We start from the raw sequence: 23,935 nt of genomic DNA, 5'->3' as shown, positions 1-23,935 counted from the left end.
CTTGCCCCTTCAAGTGCCTCAGCATTGACTTCAAGGAGCTCCTCTCGTCTACGAATCGGAACATCTACTTTCTGAGCATCATGGACGAGTATTCACATTTCCTATTCGTCATCCCCTGCCCCAACACGACCACATCCACGGTCATTAAAGCACTCCACACAGTATTCACTCTGTTCAGATACCCCACTTATGTTCATAATGACTGGGGATCTGCCTTCATGAGTGAGGAGTTGCAGCAATATTTCCTTTCCAGCGGCATAGCAATGAGTAGAACCACCAGCTACAACCCCTGCAGGAATGGGCAGGTGGAGAGGGAGAAAGGCACGATCAGGAAGGCAGTCCTTTTGGCCCTCAAGTCAAAAGGGATGTCCGAATCCCACTGGCAAGAGGTCCTTCTAGAAGCGTTGCATGCCGCCAGGTCCCTACTTAGCAGGGCAACTAATGTAATGCCCTGTGAAAAATTATTCTCCTTCCCTAGGAGGTCAACGTCAGGAACCATGCTGCCTGTCTGGCTGACGACCCCAGGGCTGGTGCTTCTCCCAAAACATGTTAGAACGCACAAGGCAGACCCACTGGTCGAGGAAATGCACCTCCTGCATGCAAACCCCCAGTATGTGCTGGTAAGGTACCCGGATGGACAGAACAATACAGTGCCCATCCATGACCTGGAGCGAGCAGGGGCCCCAGCACGGGAGGTACAATTGATATCCCCAGGCAGCGACCAATCGGCCCCAGGGATCACCCTGGCAGGTGAAGTAGTGATCCCACCTCCAACACGGCCCCCTGAATATTCCCTCCCCACTGGAGTGACCCCCTCCATTGTTACAAACAAATTCCCCACCCACTACAGACCCAGTAAACACAGACAGTGTTCACCCTAACATCCAGTCGAGCAAACAAGCCACTGTTCCACTGGAACCAATGATACAGCCAGCAGTACTTCGGAAATCTCAGTGCCGAATAAAACTGTCAGTGCGGCTGAACCTTTGAACTGTATGGACTACAAGCCCCATGCCGATGGACATTGCCCTGCATCACCCTGCCAGACTTTATTCAAAAAAAGAAGGGTGAATGTGGTGGAATACGGTACTGCAGGCATGTCCTCACTGGGCTGGGCAGGCTGGCCTGCCTTCTGTAGCTGTAGCCCCTCCCCATAAGATCCCCTAATAAAGACTGAGAGCCCTAGTCTCCTCCCTCATACCTGCCTTGGATGTGAGCCAGCAGCATGTAGAGACATGTCTGGGTCTTTTGATCAATAAAGCCTTTGACTGCTTGCTTCATATCTGCGAGTGGTCATTGATCATGCCACAGACTGTGTCCCTCAGCTAAGGTGAGCATCTTGCTCATGAGGGCGGATGGGGCCCTGTCTCCCACTCCATCCGTATGCAACAATCAGTCGCTATGAGAGCCCGAAGGTGTGGGCTAATAGCTCAAGGGCATTGTATTTGCCTTGCTCCAGAGGCTGCTGCAGGAAGTTGATGACTCTTGCTGCCATGTCCTGGTCAAGCAAGCTCACCACTTAGTAGTAACGTGTGTCTTTGTCAGTGATCTGTCGGAGGAGGAACTGGGACTCGGGCTGTTCGAACCACACGTGTAGCTGAGACATCTAGAACATTTGCAGCTTCAACAAAATCGCGTGAAGAGCTGCTTGATCCATCATCTTAGGGTCGAACCGGCAGGTGGACCTGTCAGGGTCATCAATGTAGCGTGCAAGCTACCGCGAAGTATGGAAAGAACGACACACACCCAAGAAGTCGAAGACTGGTTTATTCCACTGGCAGCTTTGCTTATATTCTCTCCACGCTGCTGATGACAGGAGCGACATCACAGCAGTGCCCGCTTTGGATTGGTCGGCATTCCTGCCATCGTTTGTTGTTTCCCACCATGCAGTTTGTCACCTGGGGTGAAGGTCATTGGCCCATGCAGGGTCTGCATGGTCGCTGCGTTGATCAGCCATCTTGTGTGCTGGGTTGCGTCCCAGTTAGCAGGCCGCTACAGGCTTCAGATTAAATGCAATATGATAAAATCCCTCCATTTCATTCAGGAATATTATTCTCACTTTGTGCAACAGATTTAAAGAGTAAAGTATTATGAAGTTATTTTAAAGAACGATTATATTTGATATGACCATTGTTCCCTTCTTATGTGCAATAGAATTGAAATCCATCAATACGTCAAACTACGCTTGGTTCCAATCCTGTTTTGACCTATTTTAAACTACTTACAATATTAATAACAAGTATATGAGTTAAAATTTCAACAGATAGAACATAATCGATTTATTTTTAATGCCTATTCTTAATTTTAAAGATAGAGATGGAATCAGTGAAGACAGAGAAACACTCAAAACCACAAATATGAGAAAATGAAGAATTCATTCCGGGTAATTCTTGAAAAGAGCTGCAATTTTTTTCAGAAGCTTTGTGAACATTAGGTTCCTGTGAAAGTATAGGATTCCATCTTGCAATTTAATACAAGAGACATAGACTCTCCTTTCCATTGAATTGCTGTCAGGGTGATTGTGCACAAAGAAAAGACAGAAAATGCCTTGTTCCTCATCTTGATTTGGATTCATACTTTGGCAAAATTCCATGGATACCAGCAACTTTTCAGAAATCCACCTTTACAGTTTGTCAGTCCAGCCCAACAACTGGCCAGAACAAAAAATAGCCTGATTGAGAATGACAATGAGGAGTTATACTCAGATTAAAGCTAAAACATAGGATGCAGTGTTAAATAAGAATTACTGTATATATTTGTGAATTGTCAGTCCTGAGTCATAGTTAAACCCTCCCCCTTTTTGGCCCATAAATCGTGTGTTTTTCAAATGACCTGTGTAAAAGTTGATCTCCCTTTATTTTTTGGCCCCAACCGTCCGCCCATCCGAGTTCCCGATGCCCTGACCACCTGCCCCCTGCTCCCCTCCCCCGAAGCTCCCGACACCCCAACTGCAGATCCTTGCCCTGGCCACTCACCCGCTGGAGCTCCCAATGCCCCAACCACAGATCCTGGCCTTGCCCACTGGAGCTCCCAAGGCCCCGGCTACCCGCCCATCTGAGCTCCTGATGCCCTGAATGTGGACTTACTACTTGGTCCCACCACCTGAGTACCCAATGCCTTGAATGGCACAGGTACTTACCACGGTCAAAAGTATGACCCAGTCGATTCTCCAAACTTGAACCGAAAAATTGGTCCAAGAAGCTCGACTATTACACAATTCTATACAGCATTCTTTACAAAATCAGTGCTAAGCCTTCAAACTTGAATCTTATTGTCCCATATTTGTGTGTGTGTGTGTGTGTGTGTGTGTGTGTGTGTGTGTGTGTGTGTGTGTGTGTGTGTGTGTGTGTGTGTGTGTGTCTGTGTGTGTGTGCGCGCACACGTGCACTTTCCCTATTGCACTTACTCAAAATATGATTGTACTGGTTTATGGAAGATTTTGCATTCATGAATACATAAATTAATAGAAACTTGAATTATAATTTGGAATTTCATGTACTTTTTGTGAGAATTTTCTCAATTCCGCTGATAATTTCTCAATTCCAGTGTCTCTGATGTCCTGTCATCCCACCTGTGGGAAGTATGCCCAGCTGCAGCCCCTTACTGACTAAGCCAGGGCAATAGAGCTGGAGTTGGATGAACTCCAGCTCATTGCAGAGGCCTGTGGTGGTACACCACTGGCCTACTACAGGGGGCAACCTCTGTACCTGCAGAAGGACATGGGGACAAGACAACACCTGGCTGGCTGTCAATCAGCTGACCCAAATGGACCAAGCCCCACCTGGTCAAGTGTCAATCACCCTCTGGAATATAAGCCTGAGCCAGCCCTTCGAAGTCACTCTCAGAGTTTACAGCAGCACCATCTCACAGCTGGCTCTGTGGAAGTTTCTGTCGAATAAAGCCTGTTGTACAGTCTTTTTGTTTTGTGTGTTTGCTTCTGACTGACAGGGCACCACAAGGCCAAGAGTATGTGGTCACACCTTCAGCACTGGCTGCAGGTAGGTAGTTGAACGACTACTAGGAAAATTAAAGGGAGCAGACAGGCAGTGCTGGACACACCTGTATACTGCTTTCCTCTCATCAGTAACAGTGGCAGCCTGGTCAGTGACAACATTACAAGTTCTGAGACTCAGCAGGGAAGGGTGGAGTCAGCAGAGAGATGTTCATAGGTATACAGTTAGTGGGGGGGGGGGGAGAGACTGGAAATTCTATGGAAGTAAACTGGACATCAGGATGGTATGTTGCCTCATGAATGCCAGGGTCAAGAATGTCTCTGAGCAGTTGGAGAATATTTTCAAAGGAGAGGGTAAGAAGCCAGAGGTCATTGCACACATTGACTTCAATGATGTACATAAGAAAATGATGAGGTCCTGTGGAGTGAATTTAGGGAGTTAGGAAACAGGCTAAAAAGCAGGACCTTGAGGATAGTAAATCTCTCGATTATTCCTGGTGCCACATGCTCGTGAGGTTAGCAACATATAGGCCAGATGAATATGTGGCTAAGGACAGGGATTCAAGCTCCAGAATCAATGGGATCTCTTCTGAGGTGGAGGTGATTTGTACAAGAGGGATAGGTTGCAACTGAACTGAAAGGAGACCAATATCCTGACAGGGAGATTTGCTAGTGTTCCTCAGGATGGTTTATAAATTATACATTTTATTTTAAAAATAAATTTTATTTAAAATATGGTAGAAACTGATTCTAGACATTGAAATAAATGCTGACCAATTAAACCCAACTCTCCTATACCCCATACATTTTGGAGGTGGGAGGAATCCAGAGAACCTGGGAAAACTCACATTAGTCACAGGGAGAACATACAAACTCCTTACAGACAGCTCGCGGATTTGAACCCAGGTCACAAACACTGTAACAGTGTTGTGCTAACCATTACACTAATCACGCCACCCTATCTAGATTGGTAGGGTGGTGGAGTCCAGAGCAAAGATGAGGCACTTGAGAATACAGTACACAGAGAGAACAAGTTTAGCAAACAGGTCAGTCACGACCATAGGAAAGAGGCTCAACATATAAAACAGACAAACTCATGGCATATCTTCTTCTTTGGCTTGGCTTCGCGGACGAAGATTTATGGAGGGGGTAAAAGTCCACGTCAGCTGCAGGCTCGTTTGTGGCTGACAAGTCCGATGCGGGACAGGCAGGCACGGTTGCAGCGACTGCAGGGGAAAATTGGTTGGTTGGGGTTGGGTGTTGGGTTTTTCCTCCTTTGCCTTTTGTCAGTGAGGTGGGCTCTGCGGTCTTCTTCAAAGGAGGTTGCTGCCCGCCAAACTGTGAGGCGCCAAGATGCACGGTTTGAGGCGATATCAGCCCACTGGCAGTGGTCAATGTGGCAGGCACCAAGAGATTTCTTTAGGCAGTCCTTGTACCTTTTCTTTGGTGCACCTCTGTCACGGTGGCCAGTGGAGAGCTCGCCATATAACACGATCTTGGGAAGGCGATGGTCCTCCATTCTGGAGACGTGACCCACCCAGCGCAGCTGGATCTTCAGCAGCGTGGCATATATTGGTTTGGAAGACTGCAGCATTATAGCCATAACAGAAACATGACTGAAAGACGGGCAAAACTGGCAGCGCAATGTCCTAGGCTACATACAGGTATGATAGAGGAGCAGGTAAATTGGGGGTTGCTTCTTTGATAAGGAAGAAAGAACAAAGTTGTTTTGAAAAGATATTCTTCAGGGATTAGCAAGTGAAGCTATTTGAATACAACTTAAAACAAGAAGGGCTGTATATTATAGCTGTTCCCCACACCACCCGAAAAATCAATGGGAATTGCAAGAGCAGATATGTGGTAAAATTGCAGATAGCTGAAAGAATAATATGATACTATAATGGGAGATTTCAATGTCCCTCATATTGCACAAAGGGTTTGGATGGGGTGGAATTTGTTAAGTGTTTTCAAGGGAGTTTAACTAAATTAATATATTGATTGATTGGGCCCTAACTAAGAGAGCACAACACTGGACTTCCTCTTCGGGAACGAGATAAGGCAAATGAATGAAGTGATAGTGGGGGAGGTTTTTGGGACCAATGACCATAGTTTTATCAGAGAGGAACATGCAGAAGCTGATCAGGAGAGGATGCTTATACATAAGGGGACAGCTTTTAAAGATGAGATAGCAAGAGTCAAGTACAGCATTAAAGGGCAATGCAGGCAAGTTTAAGGAATTTTGGTTAAGGAGGGAAATTGAGACTGGTCAGGAAAAAGGAAGCATACATCAAATTTAAGCAGATCAAATCAAATAAATTCCTCTATATAATGCTACAGGTGTACAATCCAGTGGAGAGGGTGAGCAAATTTAAGTTCTTGGGAGTCACTATCTCAGATGATATTTCCTAGACCCAATACAACAATGGCATTGTGAAGAAAACATGCCAGCATCACTATTTCCTCAAGAGTTTGTGGAGGTTTGGTATGACACCAGAAAACCTGGCAAATTCTACAGAGGTGTGGTGGAATGTGTGTTGACCAGCTGCATCACAGATTGGTATGGGAACACCAATACTCCTGATTGTAAAGCCCTCCAAAAGGTAGTGGACACAGCCCAGGACATTACAGCCAAAGCCCTCCCCATTACTAAGTGCATCTACAAGGAACACTGCTGTCGGAGAGCAGCAGCAATCATCAAAGACCCTCACCACCCAGCACATGCTCTGTTCTCGCTGCTGCCATCAGGAAAGAGGTATCAGTGCTATAAGACTTACATTAGCAGGTTCAAGAACATCTGCTATCCCTCCACCTTCAGACACCTCAATGACAAACTCAATCAAGGACTCATTTAAGGACTCTTACTTGTGCACTTAGTTGATTTTCTTTTATCTCTGTATTGCATAGTTTGTTTACGTTCATTATCTGTTTACAGTTCTTTTATTTGTTTACATGTGTACAGTTTATTCTTTGCACAACCAATTTGTGGTAATTCTGTTGTCCCCTTATGTACAAACATTCTCTCCTGATCAGCTTCTGCATGTTCCTCTCTGATAAACTATGGTCATTGGTCCCAAAGAGCTCCCCCACTATTCCTTCATTCATTTGCCATATCTCGTTCCCGAAGAGGAAGTCCAGTGTTGGCTGCAACAGGAAAAATGAATCTCAGGGTTGTATGTGATGTCACGTGTGTACTCTGACAGTAAATCTGAAATCTATAAAGTGTTGGAGTGCGCTTAAATTAGAACAGCAAAAGGAGGACTTGCAATAAAGCTGGCAGGCAGGATAAATATACCGTAAAGGTACATTAAGAGTTAAAAGGGTGGGTTGGGACAGAATTGGTCCCAGTAAAGATCAACATAGCCATCCTTGTGTGGAGTCACAAACGATGGGTGAGATTTCAGATGAATATTTCTCATCAGTCTTTACTGTGGAGAAGATCATGGAAGCCAAGGCATTGAAGGAAATGAGCTGCAATGCTCTGAACTATATCTAAAATACCTGGGAGGAGGTACTGACAGCCTTGGAGTGTTATTAATGTGGACAAATCCTCAGAGCCTGATGCATCTTGGCACCTTATGGGAAGCTACAAAAGAAATTCTGGAGGCCCTTGTTGTGATATTTACAAAATCTATAACCTCAGGTGAAGTGCAGGAAGGTTGGAGGGTGGCTAATGTGTTATTATTTTAAAAAGGCAGCAAAGACAAGTCAGGGAACTACAGGCTAGTGAGCAATTTTCAGTGGTCAGAAAATTGCTGGAGGGAATTCAGAGGAACAGGATCTACAGCATTTAGCTGGGCAGGTGTTGTGCTAACCGCTACCCCAACCATGCCACCCAAACTAATGCATCTTGCACTTCACAGTGTGAAAGGTATCCATTTTATTCTTGGTACCTATAGTCAGTATATTTCATACTACTTCCTAATATGGAAACTTGCCTTTCCAATAGCAATTATTTCCTCACCAGATTTCAGGATTCTTTACACTGAGTCTGTGGTTCTAAATTGCATTCTGCTTTAAACGTAGCTCAATGTTGGATTCAAATTATACATTGCCGCGAGAGGTTTCTCCTTCATTTGATTTATTTATTAAAAAGTCATGGCTTGGCCAGTGATTTCCACAAATGTCTCCCGAGCCAGCAATTGAAGCCATCTTTGTTGTACCTTTCATAACCACAGGATGTTAAGAGTTTTCTGATGAAATAATTTTGAAGGGTAAGAATAAATAATCTGATGAGGTACAGGTATTGTGCTCCAAAACATGGAGTTTTTATATATATTTTACAGAAAGCACAATAAAGAAAATGGGATTTTAGGAGTGTATTTTCTGAATCAGTGTGATAAATGATCATTGATCACCTCTCTTACATCTTTATGTTTCACCTTTTGCATCTCATGGAATGGAATGGAGGAGCTGATACAATAGAGACATAGGCACATGGGTGTAAGGAAAATGGAAGGTTATGGCAGCAAAGGAGGGGAGGATTAGATTGACATGGAGTAGGTTTATATAGGTCGGCAGAACATTGTGGGCAGAAGGGTTGTACTGAGCTGTACTGTTCTAAGTTCTGCGTCACAGTGATACATGCAAAATATTTTGTTGATGTGCCCCCAAACAGATGTAATTAGTACAGGTCGAGTATCCCTTATCCAAAATCTGAAATTTTTGAGCGCCGACATGACACCACGAGTGGAAAATTCTACACCTGACCTCACTTGCCCATGTGGGACTCTGACACTCTGTTGGTGCCAGTTTGCTATCAACATTGTCACCACCAATTGTGCACATTAATCAGTGTTTTTTGCTTATTCTCTGCTTTGTGGTACAAAGATATTGCTGAAAATGACCAATGATTCCAAATCAAGCCAAGTACAAAACATTACTTTCATGTGAAATCTGAAATTCATCTCCTCCTAAAATGCCATGTTTGAGTGTAACATGACCAGCAACATTATTGCATTAAAAAAATTAAATATAGTGTTCTGAAACCTTTTGATCAAAACACAGTATCGTAGGTGGAGATTGAAAGCCTGCCGATGTTTGCTGTTGTTAACTACTGATACAGGTATTCTGCTGGTGCTACTGTTCTGCCTTGTTACTCTAAATACACTATTCCAAAATCTGAAAAAATCCCAAATCTGAAACACTTCTGGTCTCATGCATTTCAGATAAGGGGTACCCGACCTGTACCAGCTTTGGCAACAGAGACCAGGATTATTCAAAGACAAAGCACGATATTATTTGATAAGCCACTAACAATGACTGATGATATTTTCTCAATTAATTATGCCATGTTAATGTATTAACTGTTATTTCTCATCAACTTCATGTATCATCTTGACAACTGATCATCTGTTTATGTCTAAAGTAATATTAAGAGCAAAATGTTGAAATCTGAACATGCAATTATTTTCTGTTCCAGCTGCCACTCTCTTTTTTGTTGGTTTTATAATTATAAACTCTTCACCTCTTTATCACTGGATAATTTCATGTTTTCAAAGTGCTCTGTATCAATAACCAACATATACGTTGGAGAAGGGCTCAGGCATGAAGTGTCAGTAATAAATCTTCACCTCCTATGGACACTGCAATGCCTGCTGAATTCCTTCAGCATTTCTGTGTTTTTTAACATAGAGCCCTTCCATAGAAGGGAGCTGGAATATTGGTGTGGGGTCCGGTTTTTGCTCTGCATGGGCCCAGTTTTTACTCTAAAGGGCGACCACTGAAGATGGATTTATTGTCCCTGCAAAATATAAAGAATTGCCTGCACAATCCATTGGGTATTCTGATCCACTATTCATCAGAAGCCCGCTGACAGGTTGGCAGCCAAAGACAAAATGCAGACATTTTGTGCAGCATTTTAAAGATATCAAAATATTTAAACATCCCAAGCTGCTGGTTACTTGTTTGCTACCACTTTTAACATTAACATGCATTTAATGGTTCTAACTTGATTTGATAATTAAATTATCTATATTAAAATCTGTCCTTTCATCTAGAGGTTCCTTGCCAGGATAATTCAAAGGCAACAGCCATGTATGAAACAAAAAAAATATACAAAAGGATTCATAATGTCGTATTTCATTATGCTGCAATTTTTTACATCAAAAGATTTCGCTGTAATAGAAGGCATATTTCAATTGATGTGTGAACCAGTGGAGCTGAAATTACTGAAAAATCTTTAGTCTATAAAAGGCTGGCATTTGATGAATGGAAAAAGACGTGCTTAGAAATCTCAGAAATGTCTCTGCATTTCTTATATAGTGAATGATTTCAAAACTATTTAATGACTGACAAGATAAACAAATATTGTCTTAATCCTTTTAAAAAAGCCAACAATTATTACCTATTCTTAATTGTCTTTGAGAAGGTTGTAGTGAGATGCCTTCCTGAATTGCTTCAGACCTTCTGAGGATGTTTTCCCATGTCGTTGTGGGGCAGGGCGTTCCAGGATTTGGATCCTGCTGTGGTGAATATTCAATGTGAGTTACTGCTTGATATCTTGAGTAAAAAAAACATATTGAACTTGGAGGTACTGGACTTCAACCCCCCTGTACCTTCTGCCTGAAGGGAGCAATGAGCTGGGACCTACCTGTTGATGGTGGGGGGTTTGATAGCCAGAACCTACCTGTCATTAACACCATCCGCCCTTCCAACATGGAACACGAGGGTGCTCTTTTTATGGTGTCATGTCACTAGACGCTACTGATGCTTGAATTACACTAGTGATGCGGCCAGGGGCGGGTGGAATCTCTAGCATGCATCAATCTAGACGTAGTATGTGGGAGGGGTGGGTGCAGGTGGAGAGTCTCTAGCGTGTGTCAACCTAGAGGGGGTTGGGGGCGAGTCTGACAACCAGCAATGGCCACAACTGTGTGAGGGGACACAGCACTTAATTTGAGGGGGAAATACCTCCAGATGCCCCCACTTGGCACTGATCCTGGGTGTCTCTCCTGAGACGCCAGCACAAAATTGCAAGAGAATTAGGCCAACAAAGATAGGGAGATTGAATCCCTGCAGGGTCACTGTTGTGCACTACAGGAGGCAGTGCAGATTGCCCAAGTGCTAGAAATGAAAATCATGGAGGCAGCTTCCAAGCTGATTGAAATACAGCAACTGCAAACGGCTCACTGATCCGGCTGGCTGTTTGACCCAGGCAAAGTCCAAGAAATCGTCCAGTGGGGGAGGGAATCAACACAAGGTTAAGGGATGGGTATGTGTGGATGGATGGTGTTAATCATAAGGTATCTGTGTCCTATGACACACGTCCTCCCCATTGTGTGCCTGAGCCTTTACAAGCCCAACCAGTGACCACTTGGTCCCATGTCTGCCACAAGCACACCACACTGACCCTCCAAAATGGGGAGATAGCTGAAAATGAGGGGGACCTCGGGTGGGCACATATGTGAGATAATGGACACCCGGGACTACCCTGCTAAGGAGCTAACCGGGCTAGGGGATCAATACCACCAGTGGCTGGGTGAACATCTAGTCATGCTACTGCCACAGCTGGAAGCTCATCAGGAAGTGAACGCCCTGGGTAGACTGTCTGACAACAGTTTGCAGGCACTGCTAGAAGGGGTCAATGACAGCACCACCCTATGGGAATGGGTGGTGACTGTGGTCCAGGCCAGGTTCCCTGCCCTCCTAGAATGGGGCCAACACAGCCAACCACAGTAGCACACCATTGGCACGGGGACACAGGTTGTTAGGGAGAGGGCACTGATCGTGGGTATCTATAGGGGTGCCCATGAGCACTACTTAACAGGGTGCATGAAGATGATTGGTGCCTTGGTGGGCTATTTAGTCACCACCACATGTCCCAACCTTAGAGGGTGGTCTTGCTCCTCATGGAACTGGTGACTGGGAAAACAATCCGGGAAGCCATTTCCCAACTGGAGGAATCGGAGTGCAAGGAATGGGAAGCAACTGCTGATGTTTGCAGGGCTGAGGCAAAGTTTAGCGACGTCGCCCTGCCGGTGACTCAAAGAGACCTGTATGCTCTCTGGAAAGAGCATTGCGGGGAGAAGCCCCGTGGGGTTAGAGCTTCTCATGCGCTGTCCACTCTGTCCTGGACCAGCCTCCCCTCTGGTCCTCCATGTCTGGAATTGGCCTCTGACTAATCTATTTTGTGAACTCTCCCAAACACCCCTCCCCTCCACCCCTACAGGAGAACACTATTCTTCAACTGTTCCTCTTCTTGATGTGAGGGTCTAAGAAACACTCATCAAAACAGACTCCAGCCATCCCTTCACTGATTCCAGCCATCAGCACCAACTTGTTTAAGCAGCTAGGAGCTGTTGTCATGAACTATACAGAAAACTTTCAATAGACAGGCAGATTTGTTGCCATTGACACTTAATTACAGGAAATTCCAGCCTATTGCTCACAATCTTTGTCATGCATCTTTCATTTACAGCCTTTGTAATGGACCTTTTTAATTGAACCCTCTTACTCTTCACTAATGTTTCTCAGCATACTCTCAGGAAATTGTAGTTTCAGCTTTTAATTACAATATTGTATATATTTTATAACCACTCAGTAATGACAGCATCCTCCAGTGCCCCCAATAATACAAACAAATTCTTCATGGGTTAGGGTGCTTCAGGAGCATTTATTTAAAAGCTACTAATTTGACCAACTTTCAGTCCTGACTCTTCCTGGCTATCATTATAGAGAACTAACACAGGTATTTGTGGCATGTTTAAAAGGCATGTGAGCAGGAATTACTCCGTTCGGCACATTTGAATTTCTATGAAATCCATTTGTTTTGTGAAATACAGCTCAATTGTTCCAACTGCTTATCGACCTCATCCTCTCTGGCCTCAGTTTAGTTTATACTTGCATTGATGATATGCTGATGGCAAGTGTCAATGAGGCGGAGCCCAGGAACCATCTCATGGCACAGTTCCAGCAGCTCGATGAATATAGCATTGTGATCAACCTGAACAAATCAATTTTTGGTGCTTGCAAGCTTACGTTTTTAGGCCATTAGGTTACAAAGAATGGCAACTTGCTGGAAGAAACAAAGGTGTGGGAAATTTAAGACTTCCCATTGCCACTTTGTTCAGAGCAGCACTATTCACCACACAAAATCTGACACTTGCATTTCCAATGACATCTGGCACATTTGAGGGAAATCGAATATGTTGGCCCATGCCCTATCCAGACAGGAAGATGAAGCCTTGCATATGGCAACTACTATTGATTTCACTGCCATGGCTAGCACACAATACATGGATCCTGAGCTCAATCAGTAACAACAGAACACATAGGTTGTTGACATAATCACAAACCGTAATGAGGGAGATAGATCAGCTCATTGAGTGTTTTGTCACACCAACAACCTTGCACTCAATGTTAGCAAAATTAAGGAGTTGATTGTGGACTTAAGGAGTAAGTCAGGAGAACCCAAACCAGTCCTCATCAAGGGCTCAGTCGTGGAGAGGGTCAAGGACTGAAAAATTCCTGAGTGTCAACATCTCCGAGAATCTGACCTGGAGCATCCATGTTGATGCAATCATGAAGAAGGCTTGCCAGTGACTATAATTTGTGAGGTGTTTGAGGAGATTTGGTATGTCAACGAAGACTCTTGAAAGCTTCTACAGGTGTACTGTGGAGAGCATTCTGGCTGGTTGCATCACTGTCTAGTATGGAGGTGCCAACTCTCAGGACAAGATAAAACTCCAGAGGGTTGTTAACACAGCCTGTGACATCGCGGGTACCACACTTCACTCCATCAAGGACTTCTATAATAAATCATGTCTTAAGAATCCTCTATCGTCAAGAACACCCACCACCAAGCCTATGCCCTCCACTCTGCTACCATCTGGAAAAAGGTACAGGAGCCTAAGATAAGCACTCAGCAGCACAAGGACAGCTTCTTCCATCAGATTCCTGAATGAACAATGAACCACAGACACTGCCTTACTTTGACTTTCCATGCATTATTTTTATTTATTTTTATAAGGTGGTTTATGTTTGCACTGGGATGCTGCCGCAAAACAATGAATTTTGCAATTGTTCATGATAATAAATTCTGATTCTGGTGACTCAGGTGCAACACTAGTGTGCAATGCTTCCACCAGTAAGAATGACCCTTTGTGTCTGAGACAATGTGTGATCCACAAACTCTCTTAACCAGACAGGAGAGCGATGGTCAAGCAAGTTACAGAGAGGTTTACTGTCAACCACTGCTTAACATGTAGGGTTTAACCTGGCTGCATGATAAGCGTGATGTGGGATTATAGGTACAGACCTTCTTGCACTATCAGTGTTCTAAAGTCTCCAGACACACGAGATCCAGACCTAGAGATTTTCCCAGACTCTTGTTTCGAGCACATGCACCTAGACTTTGTTGGTCTATTCTCATCATTGAGTATGTATGAGGATTGGCCTATGAGATGGCAGGAAGCATTTTTGCAGAGACAGTCGCTTAGGCATTCACTGACTGTTGGATTCTGGCCTTTGGTGTCCCAGGCACCATTACCACAGTCTGAGGGTTATAGCACAGTTCCAAGTTCTCACTAACCTTCTGGTCTCAGTGACCATCACCCGGATTTCGATGATGGCTTACCATTTGTAGGCAAACAGCCTTGTTGAACATTTCCACCACCAGCTACAAGAAGCGTTGACAGTTGTGGAAGATGCATCCCTATGGAGCGAACAATTGCCATGGTCCTTTTCGGTGTTCATGTGGCCACAAAAGTAAGACTAGGTTGTTCAGCAGTGGAAATGGATGATGGCACTGCTCTGACACTGCCTGTTAAATATGTTGGACCGGCTGCTGTAACTAGGCCACTTAACCCTGCCAATTATGTCAATTGACCATGCAGTTATTCAGTCCAATGCCAACATGACAGACAACTACTGCAGTGTTGGCTAATCTACTACATTGCACATATCTTCGTTTGACATGAGTGTTCGCTGTCCACTCCAGGATGTTTATGATAGCCCATACAAGGTCATCCAATGCCAGCTCTGAAGTTTCATGATCCAGCAGGATGGAAAGACTGACTGTTTAATGCCAGCATACATCAAGAATCCAGCTGCGCTGGGTGGGTCACGTCTCCAGAATGGAGGACCATCACCTTCCCAAGATCGTGTTATATGGCGAGCTCTCCACTGGCCACCGTGACAGAGGTGCACCAAAGAAAAGGTACAAGGACTGCCTAAAGAAATCTCTTGGTGCCTGCCACATTGACCACCGCCAGTGGGCTGATATCGCCTCAAACCGTGCATCTTGGCGCCTCACAGTTTGGCGGGCAGCAACCTCCTTAGAAGAAGACCACAGAGCCCACCTCACTGACAAAAGGCAAAGGAGGAAAAACCCAACACCCAACCCCAACCAACCAATTTTCCCCTGCAACCGCTGCAACCGTGTCTGCCTGTCCCGCACCGGACCTGTCAGCCACAAACGAGCCTGCAGCTGACGTGGACATTTACCCCCTCCATAAATCTTCGTCCGCAAAGCCAAGCCAAAGAAAGAGAAGAAGACATCAAGAATCAACCATCTATGACAGGACACATGCTAAAGAAATAGCAATACCCCAGACAATTCTATCAACCATTGCCTGTGTTTCAGTACCGGACCAGATTAGGCCGGACTATCAACCTGTCAAACTGTTATGCAGCAGGTCAGATCCAGACAGTTGCCTGCTCGCAGGACTCTGGAGGCTGTGAGGTGGGGTTGGGAGCTGTTGCAGCCGCATGCTTACATGGGTCTTGTGTAGGACTGGTCGGTGCTGGTGACACATCAATGGTGTTGCTCAGGAAATGTAAACATGCATGGGTGGGCCAGAATGGGGAGCAGGAGTGGGGCAGAAGCTAATCAGGAGACATGGGCTATGGTCAAATGAGTTTTTGCTGGACAGAAGAAATGGTTGTTGTTGGAATAAAACGATGACACAATCATTGCGTGAGTGAGGAGTCACGTGATAGAGTAGTGGCCAGCAGGGGAATACCAGCCCTCTCCAGAAAAGAAGAAATGAAGTGAAGAAAATACAAAGTTCAAGAAATACAAAACATAACAAATAAAAGATAAAAGTTGTAGAGAAAAGAAAGAAAATGGCACCCAAGAAGGAAAAAGTAAAAACGGGAAAAAAAGAAAAGATGCCGAAAGAGAAAGGAGAAGGCCTTACCTGCATGAAGAAACAGGGAGCTAAGAGAATATTAGATGTGGGAGTTGTTGAAGTATTTTATGTTTTAAATGTGCTGTCATACATTGAGTTCAAAAAGGGAAAACTGAGAGATGAAAATTGGGAAAATGGAGGTGGTGAGGAAGCGGAAATGAGGTGTAAACATGATATGAAATGGCCATGTTTAACTATATGACTATAAGTATTGATGGAATACATAACCAAATTAAATGAAAGAAGCTATTAAATTTCCTGAAAAAATAAAAAAAACAGATAGCATTTGTGCAGGAAACGCATCTAACTGAAGTGGAACATGACAAATTAAAGAGAGACTGGGTAGGGCACGTAGCGGCAGCATCATATAATTCAAAAGCAGTGGTGTAGCTATATTAAAAAAATGTACCAATCAAAATAGAGGAGGAAATAATAGATCCAACAGGGAGGTATGTAATGATAGTGTCAGATATGTTCAGAATTTTGGAATTTGCTCAATATATATGCACCTAATGAAGAGGATCAAGTTTATGCAAGATATTTTTTTTGAAGATTGTAGATACACAAGGGAATATATTGATAGGAGGGGATTTTAACTTTAATTTGGATCCAATGTTGAATAAAACTGGACAAAAGACTAGCAAAAAGAATAAAGTGGCCAAATTTATGGTTAAATCAATGCAGGAAATGAAACTTATGGATATATGGAGGAGGCAGCACCCAAGGAAGAAGGAATACTCATATTATTCGATTAGGCATAAAACATACTCAGGATTGATATGTTTTTGTTGTTGGCACATATTCAAGGGAGAGTTAGGAAAACTGAATATAAATCTAGATTGCTATCTGATCATTCACCCCTGTTATTAGCAATAGAACTGGAGGACATCCCACCAAGAACATATAGATGGAGGTTAAACTCCATGCTACTTAAAAGGCAAGAATTTAGAGAGTTTATTGAATGCCAAATTAAAATGTACTTTGAAATAAATACGGAATTAGTGAAAGACAAATTTACATTATGGGATGCAATGAAAGTTTTCATTAGAGGGCAGATAAAAAATTATGTAACTAAGATGAAAAAGGACTACAATTGGGAAATAGAACAGTTGGACAGGGAGAGAGTAAGTACAGAAAAGGAACTAGCAACAAGGGATGATATAACAAAAAGAGAATTGGCAGACAAAAAAATAAAATACAAAACATTACAAACGTGTAAAGTGGAGAAGAACATAATGAAAATAAAGCAAAAGTATTATGAGCTAGGAGAAAAAACACACAAAATATTATCCTGGTAATTTAAAACAGAACAAGCTAAAAGAACTGTATTGGCATCAAGGAAAAAGGACAAACAAATTACATATAATCCAATTGAGATTAATGAGAACTTTAAGGAATTTTATGAACAATTATACCAAACTCAGAATGAGGGGAAAGATGATAAAATAGAAGAGTTTTTAGCTAAAATTGAACTGCCGAAATTGCAAGGAGGAGCAAAACAAACTGATAAAATCATTTGAAATAGAGGAAGTACAGGATATATTAAAGAAGCTGCTGAACAATAAAACGCCTGGACAGGATGGATTCCCAATAGAATTCTATAAAACAGTTAAAGAATTATTAATTCCTCCTCTCCTGGATGTAATGAACCAGATAGAAGAAACACAGAACTTGCCAGATTCATGTAAGACAGCAATAATTACAGTAATACCAAAGACGAGGAAGGATCCATTAACATCAGCATCATATAGACCAATATCTCTACTTAATTCAGATTATAAGATAATAGCAAAATTATTAGCAAACAGATTGGCCGGCTGTGTACCAAAAATAGCAAAACAAGATCAAACTGGATTTATGAAGAAAAGACGAACAGCGGATAATGTCTGTAAATTTATTAATCTAATTCATGCAATTCAAGGAAATAAGAAGCCAACAGTGGCTGTAGCTTTAGACACAGAAAAAGCCTTTGACAGGGTAGAATGGAATTATTTATTGAAAATTTTAGAGGTTCAATCTACCAGAAAAATATATTAATTGGATTAAAGCATTATATAATGGACCATTGGCGAAAGTAACAGTAAATGGATATGTATCGAACCAATTTACATTAAGTAGGTCAACTAGGCAGGCATGTCCATTATCCCCCTCACTGTTTGCTTTAGCAATAGAACCACTAGCAGAATTGATAAGAACAGAAAATAAAATAAAAGAGATAAAAATAAAGGAGTATAAAATCAATTTATTTGCAGATGACATCAGAGTATATCTAACAGAACCAGAAATATCAATAAAAGAACTACATAAAAAATTGAAGGAATATGGAGAACTATCAGGATACAAGATCAACGCAAATAAAAGTGAAGTGATGCCAATGAGTAATGCGGATTATACAGAATTTTAAAAAGAATCACCATTTCAATGGCAAACACAAGCAATCCGATACCTATGTATTAGGTTAGATAATAATTTAAGCCGCTTGTATAAATTAAATTTTCATCCACTAATAAAGATTTTGCAGGAAGACTTAGAACATTGGAAAGAATTACCACTAACGTTGATAGGGAGAGTAAATTGAATTAAAATGAACGTCTTCCCAAGGATACAATAATTTCAATCGTTACCAATTCCCTTAACAGAGAAATTCTTTAATGAACTAAAGAGAATAATAAGGAAATGCTTGTGGAAAGAGGGGAAACCGAGGATAGCATTAGATAAATTAACAGAGAGGTACAACCAAGGTGCTTTGCAGTTAACAAACTTTCAAATTTATTATGGAGCAGCACAATTAAGGTACTTATCAGATTTTCATCAGACAAGGGAAAAACCAGACAGGACTAAGATAGAACTAGATAAAATAGGGGAGAAGGTACCGGAACATATACTTTATAAATGGGATGAAAAGCTGGTACAATATAAAAGCTCACCAGTATTGCATCATTTACTTAATATATGGAAGAAGATTCACTTAGAAAGGAAAAAAAAAACAAATGACCAACTACCAAAATTATTATTGACGCAAAATACGCTAATTCCTTTTACAATAGATAACTTTTCCTTTAGAGAATGGGAGAGAAAAGGAATTAAAAGAATAGAAAATAGTTTTTTGGGAAATAATTTATTAACATTTGAACAAATGAAGTACAAATATGGAATAACTCATGGTACAATGTTTGTATACCATCAACTGAAAGCCTATTTAAAGGACAAATTGGGAAACAGACTGAGATTACCAGAAGGAAGCAGCTTTGAATATGTGATTACAGACACAATGATAATAAAAAGATTTATAACGATAATGTATATCAAGCTGCAAGAAAAATGATGAAATAAGGTATAAACCCAAACAAAAGTGGAAAAAAGATTTAAACATAAAGATAAAAAATGAAACATGGGAAAAGTTATGCTCTGGAACTATGAAGAATATAATAAACACAAGGTTACGCATGATACAGTATAATTGGTTACACAGGTTATATATCACGCTCCAAAAGTTAAAAAAATGGGATCCAAATGATCAGATAGATGTTTTTGCTGTAAGAAGAAATGGGAACAACAGTACATGCAGTTTGGGCATGTGAGAAAGTGAAAAAGTTTTGGGAAGATCTAAATCAGATATTAAATAAAATCACAAAAAACAACATACCAAAAAATCCAGAGATTTTTGTTCTAAGTAATACAAGAAGTAAGGAATTAGGCCTCAAACTGGATGAAGTGCAAAAATGATTTATTATGATAGCCTTAGCTGTAGCAAAAAAAATGTATAATATCAACTTGGAAATCAGAATAAAGCCTGAGAGTACAGCAATGGTACATGGAAATGAATAAATGTATTCCATTGGAAAAAAATAACATATAATTTAAAAAATAAAGTCACATTATTTGAACAAATTTGGGAGCCGTACATGGAACATAACAGAGAGGGCTTTCCTCGGACCTCCACCCCCTAAAATGATAAGAAGACAAAATGACGTGATCAAGTGTAAAAGTAGATGACACATTTTTCTTGTTTATTTTCATTGTGTGATGACCTTGTTTAATGGTTTTATTTTATTGTGTATGTTGAATGTTTAATGGTTTTGGAGGGGGTTGGGAAGGGGGGAGGGAAGGTGGGGGGGGGGGAAGGGGAGATAAAAAAATATTTTTAAAAAATCATTGCGTGTCCTCTTTATTGTTCGTGCAGTATGCATTTAGCAGTCACTACAACAGTCGGTCAGTATACTTTCCACAGTATATCTGTAGAAGCTTAATGAAGTATTCAATGACTGCCAAATTTCCTCAGACTTCTTAAAACGTAGAGGCATTGTGCACCTTCTTCACAGTTGCCTCAATTTGCTGGGTCCAGGCGAGGGACTACGATATGTGGTCTCCCAGGAACTTGAAGTTACTAATCCTCTCCTCTGCTGATCTATTAATGAAAGAAAGGTAATAAATCTGTTATATATTAATCAATATGAATTGATTTCCATAATTTTCCACAATTCTATTATTAAGTCATGTAATAACCAGAACGATAGAAAACAAAGTAGATGGATATTGTTCTATTTACACCTCAAGATTCCAGTTTTTCTAAGTAACATGATAGACATTATGATGTTATGTCACATACTAAGCATTAACATGTCATTTCCAATGAGCTTTTATAATAATGAGAGGACTCTTGAATGTAATGAAATGTAAAAAAATGGCATGGACAGATTGGGCTGCATTCTGTATTCAATGCAATTCTATGACCCAACAACTTTTTTGGATTCACCTTACACGGATGATACCTGAAAATTTCCATTATTTTCTGATTGTCGATGTTTTTTGCTAGCAATTCTGACATTTCCTATTTTAAAGATATTTTGTGGTGTCGTTATACAGATCTGCATGATTTTATTTTCTGCTTGTCAAGGTGCAATATGCATACTGCTTCTGTTGCAACTGATTCGATAAATGAATAAATACGGTCGTTTACTTTGCTCCACAAAATAAAAAAGCATTGAATGTAATGAAGATATGCTGAGATTTAGAGCCTCATATTTAATTGATCAAATTTGACTGCAGAATGTACCACCTGCATTTTCTGTCAATGTCTACTGCATTCCACAATAAGGTAGTATTCATAAAGTTCAGTTTTCACAGGTTGACAAAAAGTACCTTGATATCATTGTGGAAAGACGCGCATTTATTAGACATTACAATGTCATTTTAATTTCAAAGATAAGCAAATGCAAAATGACATTTGTGTCAAGTTTGAAACAGTGTGAAGTGTTAGAAGTGTCACATTTATAGTGACAGTTGCACAATATACAAATTCAATTAGACATAACTTCTTTCTTCTTCTTTGGCTTGGCTTCGTGGACGAAGATTTATGGAGGGGTAAATGTCCACGTCACCTTCAGGCTCGTTTGTGGCTGACAAGTCCGATGCGGGATAGGCAGACACGGTTGCAGCGGTTGCAGGGGAAAATTGGTTGGTTGGGGTTGGGTGTTGGGTTTTTCCTCCTTTGCCTTTTGTCAGTGAGGTGGGCTCTGCGGTCTTCTTCAAAGGAGGTTGCTGCCCGCCAAACTGTGAGGCGCCAAGATGCACGGTTTGAGGCGTTATCAGCCCACTGGCGGTGGTCAATGTGGCAGGCACCAAGAGATTTCTTTAGGCAGTCCTTGTACCTTTTCTTTGGTGCACCTCTGTCACGGTGGCCAGTGGAGAGCTCGCCATATAACACGATCTTGGGAAGGCGATGGTCCTCCATTCTGGAGACGTGACCCATCCAGCGCAGCTGGATCTTCAGCAGCGTGGACTCGATGCTGTCGACCTCTGCCATCTCGAGTACTTCGATGTTAGGGATGAAGTCGCTCCAATGAATGTTGAGGATGGAGCGGAGACAATGCTGGTGGAAGCGTTCTAGGAGCCGTAGGTGATGCCGGTAGAGGACCCATGATTCGGAGCCGAACAAGAGTGTGGGTATGACAACGGCTCTGTATACACTAATCTTTGTGAGGTTTTTCAGTTGGTTGTTTTTCCAGACTCTTTTGTGTAGTCTTCCAAAGGCGCTATTTGCCTTGGCGAGTCTGTTGTCTATCTCGTTGTCGATCCTTGCATCCGATGAAATGGTGCAGCCGAGATAGGTAAACTGCTTGACTGTTTTGAGTTTTGTGTGCCCGATGGTGATATGGGGGGGCTGGTAGTCATGGTGGGGAGCTGGCTGATGGAGGACCTCAGTTTTCTTCAGGCTGACTTCCAGGCCAAACATTTTGGCAGTTTCCGCAAAACAGGACGTCAAGTGCTGAAGAGCTGGCTCTGAATGGGCAACTGAAGCGGCATCGTCTGCAAAGAGTAGTTCACTGACACTAGGCCCTTTCAAACTGCCATGTAAAATGGGATTAACTGGGCAATTTGCATGGTTAGTGACCCAGGTACATGGCGATTTGAAAGGTTTCAACCGGGTCAACCCAGTCAGGACCCATTAATACTTCCCCAGGCATCATGCTCCAGCAGTTTGAAAAGGAAAATGACTGACCTGTTACTCTGATGACATCGGGGGGGGGGGGGGGGGGGGGGGGAGAGATCGCTGTTGCAATTGTGGGAAGCCGCAATCGGGGGTGGGGGAGAGTGAGGTCCCTGCTGAGATGGGGGGGGGGGGGTGGGCGGAAAAGAGGTTGCTGCCGCGATCGCGGGGGGGGGGGGGGGGGGAGAGAGAGAGAGGTAGGTCACGAAACCGGGGATAGAGGTGGCTGCTGTCATCGGGGCAGAGAGGTTGCTACCACGATCTGGGGAAGAGAGGTCACTCCCGTGATCAGGGGGAGAGTGGAGGGGGGGGGGGGCTGCATTCGGGAGAGAGTGGTCGCTGCCGCAATCGGGGGAAGAGTGCGGGCCTGTGATATTCCGCTGCTACGAGCACCGCTCCGATTCACAGCAACGGAGCGTGGAAGAAATGGCCGTCTTCCTTACCCAAAACCCACACACCGTTGGAACCACTGCGGCAAACCGGAACGTCACATTGCGGTAGCAAACACTCTCCGCCCCCAATCGCAGAACTGGCACGTCGCTGTGTTGTGCGGCGGGGTGGGGGGGAGGGGGTGGGGGTGGCGACTGGCGTGACGACTGACGGACAGGTGGAAACTAACGAGGGAGGGGACACCGATGGTCTGTGAGTGTGTGATGCGTCAATCACCGTGTCATTGTGGGGGTGCGATCCCCCTTAAATCGCTGGGTTGGCGATTTAACATGTAGGTCCACCTGTGTTTTAAAGTTGCACCCACAACCCAGTAATCAAACCCGGGTCCCAGGAGGGCTACCCGGGTGCTGCAATTTGAAAGCACCTACTGCCTCTCAGGCATATCATATCTCCACATTGTGACAGTTGCTAACAAAGTCAGTAGAATTGATCTGTTCATCTGGTCAGATATATTCTGTGCTGGGTCTCTGCAAAACACTACATAAAAAGAGTTACCTGCTGTGCAACCTCACAAAAGGTTACTAGCTGTGGTGGCTCATCACTAGTCAGGCAAACCGGCCTCGCTTGTAAGCCACGCAGTGGCGAGCATCGTCGGGGGTGGGGGGGTGTTTCCCTTCATTCCAGCACAGGGCTCAGAAACTCGTGATGCGGGACCACGTGACGCCCAGGTGACGTCAGCGCGGTTCTCAGCCAGGTCCGGGCTGGGAGTATAAGTGCAGCCCAGTAGCCTGCAATAAATTTGCTCACTAAGCTCAATCCGTCTGGTTGTGTTTGTTATTGCAGGAGAAGTGTAGCTGTCACTACAATTGGTGACCCTGACTAGTACAAACGTCTTTGAACCCATCATGAGCGAGCCTGGGATCAGCGCTATAGCTGTGAAACTGCCTGAATTCTGGGTTCAGGAGCCAGAGATCT

General features: G+C 43.0%; 1 long non-coding RNA gene across 1 annotated transcript; it reads right to left on the bottom strand.

The window, feature by feature from the left end:
• Positions 1-19,790: 19,790 nt before the first annotated feature.
• On the bottom strand, positions 19,791-23,678 carry LOC138761462 (uncharacterized). The gene is made up of 2 exons (XR_011356330.1): positions 23,516-23,678; positions 19,791-20,488 (listed from the first exon to the last, which is right to left on the bottom strand). It is a non-coding gene; the product is annotated as an uncharacterized lncRNA (long non-coding RNA).
• Positions 23,679-23,935: the final 257 nt, after the last annotated feature.

This window comes from Narcine bancroftii, chromosome 4 (genome assembly GCF_036971445.1).
Source record: "Narcine bancroftii isolate sNarBan1 chromosome 4, sNarBan1.hap1, whole genome shotgun sequence".
NCBI classification, from domain to species: domain Eukaryota; kingdom Metazoa; phylum Chordata; class Chondrichthyes; order Torpediniformes; family Narcinidae; genus Narcine; species Narcine bancroftii.
This window is presented reverse-complemented; position numbering and strand designations above follow the sequence as displayed.